The following is a 5,561-nucleotide window of genomic DNA, read 5'->3' as shown; positions in this document are numbered from 1 at the left end:
ACTCCACGTCAGCTGGAAGGGTATTCTTGGATAGTGAGAAGCTGGAACCGGGCGGGCGGGCGAGAGAGGCGGGCAGAAAAAAGAAAGGGGGGGGGGAAAATCCACACACGCTCGCGCAGGGAAAGGGGGAAACGGGTGGGCCGGCCGGCTCCCCTCTCCTCTTTGTGTGTGTGTGTGTTTGTCTCTCTCTCTCTCTCTCAATTCTCCCCCACCCCAAAAGCGGGGGAGGCTCTCCTTACTTTTGCTGCACCCAAGTTCAGCAAGATTTTAGGTTTAAGATGATAAACGTATTTATTTATTTATTTATTTATTTATTTATTTATTTATTTATTTATTTATTCAATTTCTATAGTTGCCCAGCTCAACCAAGTGACTCTGGGTGGCTTACAGTTTTAAAATTATAAAACAATGAAAACAATTTAAAAGACATTAAAACAATAAAAATACCCACAAAATAAATAAGTATAGTATAAGCAGCAGCCATAATCATTAATTGACTAATAGTAAAGCCAAGTAACAAGACCCCCAAACACTAAATGTGGGCAGGAGAATACTAAATTTTAACACAGCCTAATATTCTTCTGCCTGCCATGAAAAATATCTCAGCTTGAGATTGATTAACAATATGCAAATGAAAAAAATAGAATAGAATAGAATAGAATAGAATAGAATAGAATAGAATAGAATAGAATAGAATAGAATAGAATAGAATAGAATAGCTAGTTTTGCCCTGCCAGGGGACCCTAAATGGGTCTAAAGTCGCCTCAGATAGGCGACGAAGAAAGAGGGGTGCCCCGATGATCGCAGAATGATGGCGGTCATCCCGCTAGATCAGGGAGAAGCCCTCTAACCCAACAGGAGAAAGGCTGGCCACACCTCGGTGACCAGCCCAAGCTATTTGCAGCCGAAGTCCAAAGGCACCAACCAGAACAACGGTGAACAACGTGTCTTGAAACTGGGTGAGGAATTCGATCTTCTCTCTCCTATTTTGTATCTGATTCCCTGGAAAAGATCCCCAAGAAGCAAAAATCCTCCCAAAGTGAGAAAGGAGTGAACTGCATCCCCACCCTCTCATAGACAGAAGTGGCGAATTAAACTCTTATGGAGAACAAAAATATATTGAAATGAGGTTAAAAATACTATAGTCTGGATAAACTTGAAAACTAAGAAAACTGTTAAAATTCCATACCTGAAAAAGTATTGATGAAATTATAAATCATAATCATAATCATAATCTCTTTGCTTTAAAAGTTGGAAAATGAACAGCTACTGTCTATAGGACACGTCAGAATTTGGCAAGACACCCAGAAATAGCAAAAAAACAGCTGGGAACAAAGCATTGGGCTATAATACAGAGTGAAACTATATATGTTTAGAAACTGTTGATCTTCTGGAATTATAAACACACTGAGCTGCATTTTTAAGTTTAGGAACTGTTTGCAGAGAAAGAAAAACCTTGGCCTTTGGCTAATCTTCTAAAGGAGAAGTCACTAGAAAGCTTTCAGGTGGTTAAACACTTTGGAATGAAACACTTGACTGGCTGATAATCATAAGATCCCTAAAAAAAACCTGTTACAAAACACTGTTTTTAGTGGTGCTTTGATAATTGGAACATATTGGATTACAAAACCCATATATAAAGATAAGAACTACACAAGTTTTGGTTGTTTGGATTTTAAGATGGGCTGGTTTGATAAAGCTAATTAACGAGACTACGGCATCGGTGAAAGACTATCTAGAGGAGGGAGACAAAATGGATGTCGTATATTTATCTAAAAGTGACAGAAAACCACACCTAACACTTCCTCCTAAGGACCCCAGCATGGAACATCAGAGATCTGCAAGAATAATGACTCAAAACAAAGCAAATACATTCCAGGAGAAAATATATGCAATGCTGCAACAAATTCAAACGACAATTGTCTTAAATCATGATGAGATTAAAAACTTTGATAACATAAATGAACATATCTCTAACCTAAACTCACAATTAAACAACGTTCAAAAAATGACAATAAAGAATGAACAAATAAATCAGACAATAGAACAGAAATCAGAGGAAAATGACTTAAACAGGAAAGCTACAAATGAAGAGAACTACAACTTAATACAAAAAAAAAGAAAATCTGCAAAATTTTGCTACAACAAAGGAAATAAAAAAAGATGTTTTATCTTCCAGGACTTCAAAACAAACATGAGAACAAAAAAAGAAGATTTAATAAAATGGATTAAAGCACTGTCAGGAGAATCATTAAAGTGTGGGAGACAAAAAATGAATATTGTATTCAATTTGTCTTTTTTATCCCAACAATATCTACAAAAATATAACCTGGCAAGCTAAACCTACTGATTTGGAAAGCGACCTGGCAAAAGAAGAAGTTTAGAACTAGATTTAAGAAATGTGGTTCAACGTACCAGATGGAATACTATATGACTAAACACCTGTTTGAATATGGTTAAAAAATATAAAGTTTGGATATAAAGAGGCCCTATAGTAAGATTGCTAGATGGTGTATTATATGATTAAATACTTGTTTGAACATGGTCAAAAGAATAGATAAAGCTTGGACATAAAAGGGCCCAATAGTAAGAGGGGTAAGATATATAAGTAGTATAATATTTTTATAATATATGAAATGTAAAAATATTAAGACGGTGTATTTGAATGAAAAGTTTGGATATTCAAAGGTAATGAATTTTGAGAAAATTATGACTGATAAGAGTGGTTTCAATACTGAGGGGAAATTAAGCTTAAATAAGAATCTTGAAAACAGGACATATAATGACTTAATAAGATGACTTCTATAAATACAATTGAAACATAAGCTGATTAGAAAAGATGTTATATGTTGATATTATTGTTATATGTATGAATACTAGAAAAATGTTTATACTCAACTCTAATGTATTGAAAGTATTAACAATTATATTCCTTTAATGTAGACAAAAGGAGAATATTGCTGGAAGAAGAGAGGCTCAAGGAAATATATTATCAACTAACATATCGATCAGCTATAGAAATTAATTATTATTGTTGTTTTTAAATATATGAATCCAGACAACACATTGTTCACTAAGCACTAAAGATTGTTATTGTAAAAATTAATAAAATATATTTAAAAAAATATGGGGAGAGTGCCAGGAATATGATAACTAAGAGGGCTGCATTGATTTTTCCTTCAAGGACTGGAGCTCCAAAAGTTTTCATTTCCTTTTTTTAAGAAAAATATGGTTAAAATGAAAGCACAATGGTGTCTGTGTCCATCTGCAAACATAAAATTGGACTAAAACCAATGTAATCAGAAACAAACAGAGCCAGCTTTCAATCACTGAAAGCATATGATCTTTTTAATAGTTTTATTTTTGCTATTATTACAAGGGGTGTAACCTGCATGCATGCACTGATCTACTCACAGCAGATATCTGGAGTATTTGTCATGTGCCTACTGAGTTACTACTATCACTGCAGTTTCTCACACAGGAGAATCTAATATAAAACCTGCCCTGGATCAAACTCGGGATTACAGCTGGACAATTGTTCTTGTTGCTATCATTGTCATCGTCATCATCATCATCATCATCATCATCATCATCATCAACAACAACAACAACAACAACATCTTGTCACCATCATTAATTAGACTTGGATGACTTACCATAAGAGCAAAGAAGAAACCATCAAACTAAGTTAAAACTAGGAATATTATACAGGGCAAGAGGTATATTTCAAAACATGGGACAGCTACAGAGAAAGCTTGGTCCCCAGCTGACATGAGAGAAGCCCACAGCAACTCTAAGTCAGCTTTCTCATCTGCACAGAACAAACATAGTGGTCTCTAAGATTATCATAGATATTCTGCATTAATGTTTAGATATCTCCATAACAGCAAATGATAGTTCCAGAGTTTGAAAAACAATTCAAAGAACAATAAAGGGCCTTTTCAGGAAAAGTAATTCTATTTCTAACTTATAACAAACAGAAAGTTTTATGTCACGTATGACCTTCCAGATCTAGACATTATGGTCAGATGAAGTGCTTTCTTTGGGTGAATTCAAGGCAGCTGATTCAGAAAGCAATACAAAAATTCAGCTCAAGGTTTGCCAAAAATAGGGTTGGGACAGAAAATGTTCAGTTACAGAACCTACAACTATATGTTATTCGAGTGATCACATTGCTAAGTTGTACACCAATTGTGTTTGGTACTGAGGGACAATTTCATGCCTGGGGTAGATTCTGGGAAGACTGTTTGGTCATTTTCCCCAGGGACACTGGTTAGACCCTGTAATTATTCGCTGACATCAGCAGAGTCTCAAAGCCACTTCCCCAGACCGTTTCCTAAAGTGGTTTTGCAAAGTGATCTGTCAATCATTATTTGGCCTTTTGCGAATGAGGATAGACTGACCTTCTGGAGGTCAGAAGGTGCTGAATTTGATCAACATTTGAATCACTGATAAATATGCTTCACAAATGCATTGTGATTTTAGGTGGTAGAAAGGAATCTGTTCCACTCTGTAGAAAGATAGCCCATGAGGGCAGCCTAGGTAAAAGTACCGTATATACTCGAGTATAAGCCGAGTTTCTCAGCCCATTTTTTTTGCAACGTACGGAAAAAAATATATAGATAGCGAGAAGGTTTTCTCATATAATACTCCCAATACTAAATACTGACTCTGTGGCTGAGATCATGGCACCATGAGGATTCCACATGGAATACAGACATAAATGTTTAGTTATCCAGGCAAGAGTTGGAAAGGCAAATATTTCTCCTTAACATGCCAAAATCCTTGACAGATCATTTTGTGATTGTTGGAGAAGAAAAGCCACGCCAGGCAAAAGACCTGTAACTTTTCAGTTCAATACTTAATGACAAAAAGGATAGAAATACACATTCCAAAAATAGGCTGGCAACCCAAAGCAGCAGCCCTTAAAAAAAATTGCCTCTCACTCCTCCTTTGACTGTTTTTTTCTAAGAGCCTACCATACTTCCTTTTTGACATGGGAGTTGGGCAGGGATAGGAGAAGCAAGTGGCCAAAAGACAAAATATATATTGTGATGTCACAATACAAGCCCTGCCCCTTTTACATTTGCATCGCAACATTGCCCACAAGTAAATGTAAGAGGCTGAGTTTGTCCCATGATGTCTTCCCTGTTTTGTCGTTTTGGTGAAACTTTGTCAGCTGTAGAGGCCCCCATATCTCATGAATTTATGCAAACGTAAGATAGAAGACCAAGCAATCCAGTATAAGCTATTTCTATGTGTAAATTAATTTCTGGAATGAAAAGTTTTGAATAAATTGTACAAATTGACTTGACACTAATGTAATTTATATTCACTCAGTTTTTCTGTCAGCCTTTCAAGCCAGGCCAGACCAGGAAACCGACTCCATTAAATTAACTGGAATATTACTTTAATAAGAAAGGCTAAAGTAGAATAATCTGATGGTGTTTTCCTTCCTTCCCTCTTATATTCCAGAGAGTGAAAGCTAAGTCAGTCTGAGTTTCTTCCTAATGTTTTACTTCCACAGCTTGAAGGATGTTTATGCATATGTTGTTGAAACT

The sequence above is a fragment of the Protobothrops mucrosquamatus genome, unplaced genomic scaffold (assembly GCF_001527695.2).
Source record: "Protobothrops mucrosquamatus isolate PMUCROS unplaced genomic scaffold, P.Mucros_1.0 scaffold1654, whole genome shotgun sequence".
In the NCBI taxonomy this organism is placed as follows: domain Eukaryota; kingdom Metazoa; phylum Chordata; class Lepidosauria; order Squamata; family Viperidae; genus Protobothrops; species Protobothrops mucrosquamatus.
This window is presented reverse-complemented; position numbering follows the sequence as displayed.